Consider the following 12,405-nt stretch of genomic DNA (forward strand, 5'->3'; position numbering starts at 1 on the left):
TCAAAAGTCGTTTGTTTGGCATCGGCCCGAAGCAGCTGCTGGCGGCTTGCCCTGCGGTGCCCAGGATCCAGGTGCTGACCCCCTGCTGCGTGCAGAAGGCCGCAGTCTCCCCTGCAGCCAGGGTGCTACTGCCCCAAAGCGGCTCAGGCACCTGTCATAAACTCAGCTGAAGTTTTCATGGCAGACCGGGCAAAGGGAGGTGCAGGACCCATCGTGGCCCGTGCTAGTGTAAAGTCAGGCTCCTCTCCCCACCTGGGCTGAGAGACTGCTCGCTGAGAGGCAGCCCTGGTCTGCAGGGGCCGGCATCCCAGCGGGGGGGTTTGTGTCCTCCTGTTGGTGATGAGATTTAAGGTTAAACTGCAGGACTTTTCTGGTGGTCTGGTGGCTAAGACTCCATGCTCACAGTGTAGGAGACCCTGATTCAGTCCCTGGTCAGGGAACTATATCCTACAGGCCACAGGTAAAGACCCTGTGTGCTGCTGCTAAGAGCCAGTGCAGCCAAATAAATGATAACTATTTTAAGATTCAATTGCAGAGGGTTCATTTTTTCAGCTACAAACAGAGACACGTGCTCACACGTTCTGGATGCAGCGTGTGTTCAGGGTCAAGGTGAAGAAACTTTCAGAGTCAGCTGTCTCTCTCCGTGTACAGCACGCACGCGCGAGTGGGAACCAGCCTTGTCTTAATGCTTCTGTGACAGCCTTGTGGCTTTTACCACAGAGCACCACCAGCTGGGTGGATCAACTGCAGAAATGTGCTCTCCTGTGGTTCTGAGGCCCCAAGCACGGTGTGGGTAGGGCTGTGCTCCTTGCGAAGCTTCTGCATTGGGGGACCATCTCTTGCCTGGTCCAGCTTCTGGTGCCTTCAGCGCTCCTTGTGTTGTGGCTGCATCATCCTAGTCTCTCTCCGTCTCCACGTGGCCTCCCCGTGTGTCTGTGCCACTTCTCATCTCACAAGGACACCAGTTGGTTGAGACTTTTCCTGGCAGCCCAGTGGTTGAGACACTGTGCTTCCACTGCAGGGGATTTGGGGTTTAATCCCAGGTTGGGGAGCTAAGATCCTACATGTCGCACAGTGTGGCCAAAAAAATTTTTTTAATGGAAAAAAAAAAAGGATTCTGGGACTTCCCTGGTGGTTGGATCCCTGATTGGGGAGCTAAGATCGTACATGCCCAAAAAAAAGAAGACATCTGTCGTTGGATTAGGGCTTGTCCTACTCAAGTATGACCTTGTTTTAACTGAGGACGTCCGCAGTGACCCTGTCTCCAGATAAGGTTACATTCCCAGGTTCCTGACATCAGGTTGCGGACATGTATTTCAAGATGTTGGTCCACAGTCGTGTCCAACTCTATTGGACACGACCCCGTGGACTGTAGCCCGCCAGGCTCCTCCATCCATGGGATTCTCCAGGCAAGAATACTATAGTGGGTGGCCATGCCCTCCTCCAGGGGGTCTTCCGACCCAGCGAACCTGGGACTCCTGCACTGCAGATGGATTCTTTATAATTGAGCCACCAGGGCAGCCCATGTATTTGGGGGGCAGGGGACACAGTTCAGTCCATAGCAGACCCTCCACCAAGTAGGTCCACGGGCTCTCAGTGAAGTCCCAATTCCCTGAGAGGTACAGCGATGTGGCCTGTCCTTACACTCTAGTGAGGCCGAGGGTGCCCCGGGGTGAGTGGGGTCTTCTGTCTTTGGGCACAGAGCTGGGGTCTGTGTGCATGTGCTGTGGACCCCTGGTGACCCTGTGCAGGCTCGCTGTGTCCCAGCACGAGCTGCTTCCCTGTGAGAACCATCCTGACCCCTCCTCCATCCTGCCAGGGAGGCACGGCCAGCCCCATGCTGTGGATGAGCAGACTGAGGCCGAGAGGTATGCCTTTGCCTGTGGTCTCTTGGCTGAAGCGTGGCAGTCCACAGGTTTGGGGGATGAGGGGGTTGGCACAAACACAGGCTGTCAGCCTTATAACAACCCTCGTGGAGTAAGCTGAATGGTGTCCTCCAAACACGTATGTCCAAGTCCTCACCCCTGGAACATGTGACTGTGACCTTCGGAAAAAGGATCCTTGAAGTGTGACTGCGTCAAAGATCTTCAGATCGTCCGGAGTTGAGGGGGCTGAATCCAGTGACTGGTGTCTTTTTAAGAAGCCCGTGTGAGGGTGGAGATCGAGATGGGTGTGATGGGTCCGTAAGCCAGGGAACACCAAGGAACCAAGGATTGCCAGCAGCCATCAGCTTTTAAACTGAGGTGAAGTTCACAAAACATGAAATCCACTTTTTTTTTGGCTGCACTGCGCAGCCTGTAAGATCTTAGTTCCCCAACCAGAGATGGAACCTGTGCCCCTTGCAGACGAAGTGCTGAGTCTCAACCATTGGACTGCCAGGGAAGTCCCCACATTCGCCATTTTTAAGTGAATAAAGTAGCATTCAGTGAATGCACAGTGTTGGTTGGCCGTCATGTCTGTCTCGTTCCAGAACATGTTATCATCTCAACCCGGGCCCCATTGGCAGCCGCTTGTTCCTCCCCACCCGCCTCTTGCAGGTCCTGGTAACTTCTAATGTGTTCTTTGTTTCTGTGGATTCACAGACCCTGGACGTTGCGTGTAAGTGGAATCTCATACTCTGTGGCCTTCTGCGTCTGTCTGCTTTCACTCAGCCTGTTTGAAAGGTTCACCCGCGTCACATCCCGTGGCAGTGCCTCAGGCCTTTTTGTCACTGAGCACTATTCCACGGGATGGCTGGAGCATGTCTGTTTTTATCCCTTCAGCGGTTGGTTGTGTCCTCCTCCTGGCAGCTGTGAGAAGCTCATCCACGATCAGTAAACTTGTCTGCGTCTGCCTTTACGTCTCCCCACTCCTGTCCCCATCCTCCCCAGTGCTCCTGCCCCTTGGAGCTCTGCTCAGGAAGCACCTGTGGCGAGGAATGGAGGAGAAAGCCCCTGGGAAGAGCGGGTGTGCGCGTTGCTGAGGTCGCCAGGTGCTGAGCTGGATCTGGCCCTGGCTTGCCTGACCTCTTGGGACATGTGGCGGTGCCCTCCTGACGTTTCAGGTGTCGGGAGTTCCTGGCTGTCGGGTTCAGGGCAGTGCTCCCGGCAGTGGGCTTGGTGCCTACCAGATGGAGGAGCCCCCGGGGAGTTCTGGAAGGCCAGGGGCATGTGCTCATCTGCTTGGTGCCTCTTGCCTCAGGGCCCTTTGTGGGCGGCGGGGTGTGGGGTGGGGTGGGTGTCCTAGAGAGCCGTGTGCCCCGGATGGTCAGAGGGGCCTGTGAGCAGGGGGCAGGTGGTGCCCGATGGAGCTAGATGGTTTCCTCCTGTTCTCTGTCCCCTTGGAGCCCCCCAGAAGGCAGGTCGTGAGTCAGTGCACCCAGGGTGATGGGTCCAGTGTGGCCCAGAGGGAAGCCCGGCAGGTACGTGGGCACCCTGACTGCATCATCAGGGCCCCCTTGTCACCTGGCAGAGTGAGAACCCGAGGTGACAGAGCAGTGACAGCTGTTAGACTGAGGTGGGCGTATGTGGCATGTTGATCTTTGGGCTGGCTGGAGTTCAGGTTCATTTTCAGGTTGAGAGAGAGAGGTAATTGGTCTCCGTCTGTGCATGGGGAGGGGCTCTAGGCCTGCCCCGCCCCACCTCAGCCTCCCCTGGGAGCAGATGTCTGTCTGCGCCTGTCCTGACTCGGGCCACTGTGGGTCCTGGTGTCGTGGGCTGCTGAAGCAGGTACTGCACACTCGGGGGCTTAAGCCAGCAGTTTATTCCCTCACAGCCCTGGAGGCCAAAGTCTGAAATCAAGGTGCCAGCAGGCCCGTGGCTCCCTCTGAAGGTCTAGGGGAGGAGTTTTCTTGCTTCTTCCAGCTTCTGGTGGCTCCATCGCTCCTTCGTTTATGACTGCATCACCCCAGTCTCTGCCTCTCCTCCCCGAGGCCTGCTCCTGGTGTGTCTCCTCTTCTGTCTCTGCGTTTATTTGGCCATGCCGGGTCTTAGTTGCGGCATGTGGGATCTAGTTCCCTGACCAGGGGTCGAACCCAGGCCCCCTGCACTGGGAGCATGGCGTCTTAGCCACAGGACCACGAGGGAAGCCCCATCCTCTTCTGCCTCTTGTGAGAACACTGGCCATTGGATTTAGGGCCCACCTGGATAACACAGGAAGACTTCTCCATCCCAAGGTGCTTAATTCTATCTGTAAAGACCCTCTTCCCAAATAAGGCCAGAGTCTCAGGTTTCTGGGGTGAGGCTGTGAACTTCAGTTTTTAGGGACACAAGTGGACCCACTGCCTATGCCCGAGCTGACCTGCGTCAGGCTGAGGTGGCAGCTGGCTGGGGTGGGAAGGTTCCACTTCTGCCTTGCTGTCACCATCTGTCCCCACTGCCCTTGTTGCTTAGGGGCTTCTCATGCTGTTGCCCACCCAGCATACGCTCACACCACCCCAGCACACTTGCTCCTCCCCCAGCCTTTGCGGGGCCTGCCTGAAGCTGGAGATGCCCCTCTGCACCCTCCAAGGATGCCGGGCAGACATCTGTGAGCTGCCACTCGTATGTGAGATCACACTCTCACCACTCCCCAGGCCTCTTGGCCTGAGTAGGGGGGAACCTCCTCTTTGACCTCTGACCTCTGCAGAGCCTCCCCCTCCCAAAGTCCTTCCAGCTGGGCTGTCCTTCATGGCCTCCAGGGAGGCCCCACCCCAAGAACCCGTCACGGTCGGGTTCATCGGTCCCATCAGGTTCATGTCAGTCTCGGGATTGTTGAGGATGAACCAGGCGTGTTGGTCTCCCCCTTGAGCCGAGGTGGCCTCAGTGCCCAGGTTATGTGGTTTGTCGTGGCCCTTCCTTTGACCTGGACTTCCTCCTGCACTCCATGGGGATTGTTAATTTTTTAAAATAATTAATAAAAATTCATTGTAATTAATGCATTTTGATTGCCTGGATCTTAGTTAGAGTACGCGGGATCTTCGATCTTCATTGGGGCATGTGAACTCTTAGTTACAACTTGTGAGATCTAGTTCCCTGACAAAGTACCGAACCCAGGCCCCCTGCATTGGGAACATGGATTCTTAACCACTGGACCACCAGGGAAGTCCCCCATGGGGCATGTCTGGTGCTGCCGGCCTCCCTGCAGCCTGCACATTCCAGCTCCTGTTCCACCTGGGAATGTCCCTGGGAAAGGGAGTGGCCCAGCCTTCTCCCACGTCATCGCACGCCTGCATGGACCAGCCACAGAGATGGTCCAGACATGGTAATAGAAGGAGGACTCCCCAGCATCCACACCTCCAGCCCTGGGGCGCGTGTGTCCCCTGCTCTTCTCAGAGGTGAGGCCCTGCCTCAGTCCTGTGCTCCGGCTTGGGCTCTTATCAATGATGCGGCAGGAACAATACTCTCGTGCGTAAATCTGCCTCCTGGGTGATCTCCCCCAGGAGAGTTCCCAGAAGCGGACTTGCAGGCACAGGGCAGGAGCACTGTCCAGGCTCCCAGCAGAGCTGCTGGCCACCTGCCTCTCAGGGTCTGGGCATCTCCTCCGCGGCTGACATGTGCTGGGCAGGTCTGTGTGCCGACCTGTCTTCACCCCTCTCAGGCCGACGGTGACAGCAGAGGAAATGAAGGTGGGAACAGCGCTCAGGGTGGCCCGCAGGCTGCAGGACCGTGGTTGGGGCTGGAGCTTTCAGGTGCTGCCGCTGTGGGACCGTTTTTTGTGTGGGACTCACGGGTACACAGGACTGGGTGACTTTGGGGTCAGAGAGTGGCCCCACTGCCTCAACTTCATCTTTAATCGTTAGTTTTTTAAAAATAAATATATTTATTGTCACTTTGAAAAACATTTATTTACTTCTTTATTTGACTGCACCAAGTCACAGTTGCGGCATGTGGAATTTAGTTCCCTGACCAGGGGTTGAACCCCCAGCCCCCTGCACTGGGAGCGTGGAGTCTTAGCCACTGCATCACTGGGAAAGTCCCCCCAAGTTCATGTCTAACCAGAAGCTGTCAATGGTACCTTATTTGGAAATACGATCTCTGCCGCTCTCGTCCCGTCCAGAGGGAAAATGAAAAAACGAGTAGTGCTGCCCATTTTGTTACCCCATGACAGTGCTTCTCAGCTACTCTTTGCCTGAACGCCCAGGTCTTTATTAATTATTAGCCCACTAGTTCATTCTCTGGGCTTCCTTGACGGCTCAGTGGTGAAGAACCCACCTGCCAGTGCAAGAAACACGAGTTCGATCCCTGGTTGGGGAAGATCCCCTGGAGGGGGAAATGGCACCCCACTCCAGTATTCTTACCTGCGAAATCCCATGGACAGAGGAGTCTAGCAGGCCACAGTCGATGGGGTTGCAAAGAGCCAGACACGACTCGGTGACTAAACCACAAAAACAACGAAGAATCTCATCTAGTCAGCGTGAGGTCATCCTGGAGCAGGGTGGGCCCTGAATCCAGGGTCTGGGTCCTTATAAGAAGATAGGACAGAATCACACAGGGAGAAGGCCCAGTGATGACAGAGGCAGAGATCAGGGTGACATGTCTCCAAGCCCGGGGGCACCAGTGACTGCTGAAAGCCACCTGAGGCCAGGAGAGGGGCCTGGGACAGATTCTCCCTCCTGAAGGGTCCGACCCTGCTCACACCTTGAATTCAGACTTCTGGCCTCCAGAACGCTGAGGGAATACATTCCTGTTTTTTAAGCCACCCTGTCTGTGGTCATTTGTTAGGTCTGCCCCAGGAAGCTTGTATCGTGCCTCAGGGTGGGGGGTGGACGTAGAGAGCCCTGGGGTCAGGGTTCCTGCCCCCATAGAAGCACCCCGCATTGGGCCCTGCCACCCAGTGCGGCTGCCAGGCTCAGGAGCAGGCACTGTCCGGAATGCCCCCCTTTCTTGTCCTTCTGTTGTTAGTTACCAGGCAAGGAACTTTATTAACCTTGTTCCAAACTTCATTCCCAGGCTTCTTCAGCTTAATTAGTTGCACAGAATGGATTGTGGATAAGCAAAACCAGAAGAGAACTGCAACGTCTAAGGGATTTGGACTTAAAAATATCAGAAATCTAGATCTTATCAGCTCCAGAAATTGAGTCATATTAGTTAGGCCACAGTCAGAGTAGAAACGGGCAGCTCTTAAGCCTCATCTTCTCTCGAAATTCACTCCATTCTACTGGTCTCGCTTTTGGAAGCCCCTCTGGCCCCCAGTCTCCCTCCCCACCCAGCCCCGAGGCCTCCCCCAGACCCTCCTGCTGGGCCAGGGCTACTCGGCCTGGCATGGAGGCGGGAGAGCTTCCTAAGGTCACAGGTGCAACCCCTGCACTTGGCCGTCTTGAAGGGGCCTCAGCTCAGTGTGTGCTGGACTCCGCCGCCTGCCTTGGGGGCTGCTCAGACGGCACTGGGGACATGGTGTCCGGACAGATGGGCCTGGGGCCGGCGCGCGCATGCAGGTCCCCCTGGGCCTGTGGGGCCGTCGGCCTCCTCTCCCACGGACACCAGGCTGTGGAGGCGGGAGAAACGTCTCCAGTTGTGCTGCTGGCACACTGGGCTTTGTCTCCGGGCTGCATTTGGGCCTGTAAAGCACGGCTCCCCTGCGTCCCACCTGGGGCGCCTCCCACCTCTCCAGAACCTGGCGGGGCGTGTATTGGGCAGGGCTGGGTGAGCAAACACAGACCCTCCTGCCTGCTGCACACAGACCCCTGTGGACCTGACAGTGACAGACTGTGGCCCCCGATGAGTGTGCAGGTGCGGGGCTGGCGGCCATCACGCTGCCCAGACCCCTGGGGGCGGTGCCCACACGCAGGCCAGAGGCAGGTGTGCAGTCCCGGCTGAGCTCTGCGCCCCCACATCCCTGCGTCCCGTTCAGCGCAGCCCCTCAGACACTGAGTGGGGTTGGCATAGAGTTGGAGGAGGTCACCTCGAGGACCTCCCAGGAGGAGCGTGTATTAGGGAGAGGCCCTTCTGCAGCCCCCAGTGTGCCGAGACCTGCCCCCTGCAGCCTGTCAGGTTCACTGCGGTGGGACCTGCCCCTGGGTCTCCACCTGGGCATTCATTGCCGCCTTGTGCCCTCCTGGTCTGGGCATAAGTCCTGCCCTCCTCACCACTCTTCAGTGACGACCCACCACAGCTGGCCTGGCCTTCTCTTACCTCTCTGCCTGGGCTTCCACTTCTGCCCCCAATATTCCCTCTTCCTGGACGCTTACTAGATCAGTCTACACCATGGAGTATTGACCTGAAGGTTCCCATCATCCGGCCTTCCCCAGTCATCCGTTCTCAAGGTCCCTGCCTCTCCCAAGCTTGGCTCTGAGAGGCCCTGCCTCCTCTCTGGGCCCCCAGAGTTAGTTTCCTGCTACAGCAAAAAACCTTAAACCGGGAGGCTTGAAACAACTGAAGTCTCTTCCTGGGCATGTATCCAGAAAAGATGAAAACTCTGATGCGAAAAGATACATACTCCCCAGCGTTCACAGCAGCACTGTTTGCGATAGCCAAGATGTGGAAGCAACGCACGTGCCCAGCAACAGATGACTGGATTAAGAAGATGTGCTGCAAATATACAGTGGAGTATTACTCAGCCATAGAGAAGAATTAAATAATGTCATTTGCAGCAACATGGATGAACCTAGAAATGATTATACCCAGTGAAGTAAACCAGACAAAGATATCATGTGACATCTCTTATATATGGAATGTAAAAAAAATAGTGCAAATGAATTTATAAAGTAGAAACAGACTCACAGACATAGAAAACAAACTTTTGGTTCCCAAAGGAGTAGGGAGGGAGGGATAAATTAGGGGCTTGGAATTAACAGATACACATTACTTTATGTAAAATAAACAAGGACCTACTATTGATATATAGCACAGATGCTGTATTCAGTGTCTTGTAATAACCTACAGTGGAAAAGGATCTGAGAATGGATATGTCTGTGTGTGTGTATATATATTTATTTGTGTAACTGAATCATTTTGCTATACATCTGAAACTAACACAACATTGTAAGTCAACTGTATTTCAATAAAAGTTGTCTGCTTTGGGGGAAAAATGAATTTAATAATGATGTAAGAATTCAGTAATAGTGGGGCTTCCCTAGCAGTCCAGTGGTTAAGTCTGCATGCTTTCAGTGCAGGGGGTGTGGGTTTGATCCCTGGTCAGGGAAAAGCCCGATGCTGCGTAGTGCAGTAAAAAAAAAAAAGAAAATCACAAGAATTAAATACTACCAAACAGAGGTTCCCCAGTGGCTCCTTAGTAAAGAATCTGCCTGCATTGCAGGAGCCATAGGAGACTCGGGTTCAATCCCTGAGTCGGGAAGATCCCCTCGAGGAGGGCATGGCAACCCACTCCGGTATTCTTACCTAGAGAATCCCACGGATGGAGGAGCCTGGAGGGTTACAGTCCACGGGATTGGAAAGAGTCTGTGTCGACTGAAGCGACTGAGCAGGCACAGCAGGCATGCAAACAGAGATTCAAAACAAAACCAGGAAGAAACGGAAACCAGAAGTCTGTTTCGTCATGGTTCTGGAGACAGGAAGTCCGTAGATCAAGATGTGGGCAGGGTTGGATCCTTCTCGGAGCTCCGAGGGGAGATCCATCCCAGGCCTCCCTCCCAGCTCTGGGCGTTGCTGGTAGCCCTCTGAGGCTCCTTGTCTGCAGCTGTACCCCCCGATCTCTGCCTCTACCCTCACCTGGCATCCTTCCTGTCTTCCGTGTTCTCTCCCTGTAAGGACATCAGTCACTGGATTTAGGGATCTCCCCAAATCCCAGATGACCTCCTTTCCAGAGCCTTAAACTCATCACAACCCCAAAACTGTTTTCAGACAAGGTCCTATCCTGAAGTTCCATGTGGGTTTACAGCCCGAGTTGAGGGGCTGAGCGGATTCACCCCAGGCTGGTCCTGCTCCTTGGTGCTGCCCCACACATGCCCCTGGCATTCGAACAGGCAAATGCCTTTACATTTAGGCAGCTGATTCCAGAAACGCCAGCTGCGGTTTTCCACCCATCATGTCTCTCTTGCCAGCAGCCCCGGGGACAGCACGCATCTCTTGTCACCTCTGCCTCACTGACTTCCGGCCTCTCCAAGCCCAGGCCCAGAGAAGACCCTTCTTTGCAGGCCACCCCATCCTGTAGCCTGGGGGCTTCTGCTGGGAGAGTCCTGGGCTTCCTGGCTTTGCCTGGGCCTGGCCAGCTGAGGGTGATCCCAGAGGACGCGGGGTGTGGGGCGATTCTGAGCTTCCCAGTTCCAGATACAGCTATCGATGGTCCCTTCCTGGGGACGAGAGCTGGTCCCCTAGGCGTTCACGGAGGCTGGGCACGCAGGGCCCCAGCTGTCAGGCTATCTGGCCCACCAGACAGACATCGGCCAGCTGCTTGCCCGTGAGAGGGGGCTGTGGGCCAGATTGCGGCCCCCAGATTGCTGTGTGGAAGCCCTAGCATCCAGTGCGACCAGAGGTGGAGGATGGGGCTTTGAGAGGTGCTTGAGGTGACATGAGGTCATAAGGGGGCATCCTGAGTCCATGGGACGGGTGTCCTCTTTAGAGGGTGAGAGAGGGAGACTTACCCACCCCGAGGAAAGGCCACGCGAGGACATGGGGACACGGCGGCCTCCTGCAGACGGCGCTTACCATAGGCCATGCTGGCAGCCTCCTCGCAGACTCCAGCCTCCACAACTGTGAGAAATACAAGCTGCCCGTTCTGTGGGATTTGGTTATGGTGGCCCGAGCTAATACAGAGGGTTATTTTGATCCTTGTGGTTTTTTTTTTGGCCTCACCACATGGCACGTGGGACCTTACTTTCCCAACGAGGAATCGAACCCACACCCTCTGTGTTGAAAGTGTCGAGTCTTAACCACTGGACTGCCAGGGAAGTCCCCAGAGGGTTATTTTGGAAGGAAGGGGTCAGGAAAAACATTTTGAGGATGTCATGTTTGAGCTGAAACCCAAAGAATGAGAAGGAGCTCCGTGGAAGGTTCCAGAAAAGGACGAGGTGGGTGCAAGGGCCCAGAGGCCGGAGGCATGGGAGGGCCTTTTGGGCCACCAGGAAGTTGCAGCTTGCCAGAGAAAGAGTCTGGATTGTACCTGAGGCCCCGTCCCCTTTTCAGGTGGCCTCCACGCGAGCCTGTCATTCCCCCAGGGCCTCAGTTTCCCTGGTTGTCAAGTGGAGGGGAGCCCTCTCCCTCTGAGGGCTGCTTCAGGGTCCCACCCAGAGTGGGCGTCTGGCTGGCGGGCCGGGGGAGAGGCCCCCAGGCGCCAGCTGTGCTGCACTCAGACCTCGAGGGACCCTTCCTCCTCCCCAGCCCGAACGTCTGGGCTCAGCAGCCGCCACCGCCGAAGGAAACAAAAACGTGCTCACAGCGGCCCCTCTGATTCAGCCAGGGTTGGGGATTTGGCCGCGCAGCCGAGTCTGATTAAAGGCATTCCGAGGCACACTTGGTGTTTGTGTATCTGGTTCTGTATTTACACTTTGGGAACGAGCGAGGAGGCAGCTGGGGAGTGTCTGCACCGGCCAGGGGCCGGGGGCTGGAGTGACTCAGCCTGGAATCCGAGCTCGGCCACATGCCTGTGACGCTTTCATTCATTCCCTGATTCATTCATTATTCCTTCCTGTGCTCAGCAGACGTGTCATGAGAAACTCCAGTGTACCAGGCACACTGCGGGGGGGTCAGCCTGGCCTCCCCTCGCTGTGGAGCCCTCCCTTGGTGTGGGGGCCCATGCTGGGGTGGGGCTGGGTAGCAACAAAGTTAACAAGAGTGAGTTTATTACTATTTTTGGCTGCATCGTGGCTTGTGGGATCCCAACTAGGGATTTTTAAAAATATATATATATTTATTTATTTGGCTGCACTTGTTCTTAGATCCTTGACCAGGGTTCGTACCTGAGCCCCCTTGCATTGGGATCAGGGAGTCTTAGCCATTGAACCACCAGGAAAGTCTCCCTAACTGGTGATTGAAACAGGGGCTTCGGCAGAGAAAAGTGCGGAGTCCTAAGCATTGGACTGTCAGGGCATTCCCAATGACAGTGAATTAAAAATGAATTTAAAACCAAAATGGAAGAGCTCAATCTGTAAAATTCCTAGAAGGAAGCACTACAAGCACAGCAAAGAATTGGACCCTGTCAGCATTGAAAACTCCTGTGCATCAAAAGACTGTCAAGAAAATGAAAAGACAGAGAAAGAAAAGATTTGCAAACCACAGAGCTGTGCGTGTGTGCTAGGTCGTGTCAGTTTTGTTCGACTCTTTGCGACCCTATGGACTGTAGTCCCCCAGGCTCTGACAAGAGGTTGAGACTCAGAATGTTAAGCTGCAGTGTAGTGCAGGGAGCTCAGCTTGGCGCTCTGACGACCTGGAGGGCTGGGGAGGGGGGCCTAAGGGGTATAGGTATACATATGGCTGATTAACTGAGGGCTTCCCTGGTGGCTCAGACAGTGAAGTCTGCCTGCAAAGCAGGAGACCCGGGTGCGATCCCTGG

At 55.2% G+C, this 12,405-nt stretch overlaps 1 protein-coding gene and 1 long non-coding RNA gene across 8 annotated transcripts in view; one reads left to right on the forward strand and one right to left on the reverse strand.

The window, feature by feature from the left end:
- Positions 1 to 12,405, forward strand: part of CRTC1 (CREB regulated transcription coactivator 1) — an 85,376-nt gene that overhangs the window by 30,721 nt on the left and 42,250 nt on the right. The gene's annotated exons all lie outside the window — the stretch shown is intronic.
- LOC148777189 (uncharacterized) lies at positions 197 to 9,402 on the reverse strand. Its single transcript, XR_016038121.1, has 4 exons — positions 9,297 to 9,402; positions 8,395 to 8,486; positions 6,257 to 6,420; positions 197 to 330 (listed from the first exon to the last, which is right to left on the reverse strand). It is a non-coding gene; the product is annotated as an uncharacterized LOC148777189 (long non-coding RNA).

The sequence above is a fragment of the Moschus berezovskii genome, chromosome 8 (assembly GCF_049115385.1).
Source record: "Moschus berezovskii isolate FMDL1 chromosome 8, NW_MosBer_1.0, whole genome shotgun sequence".
Classification (NCBI taxonomy): domain Eukaryota; kingdom Metazoa; phylum Chordata; class Mammalia; order Artiodactyla; family Moschidae; genus Moschus; species Moschus berezovskii.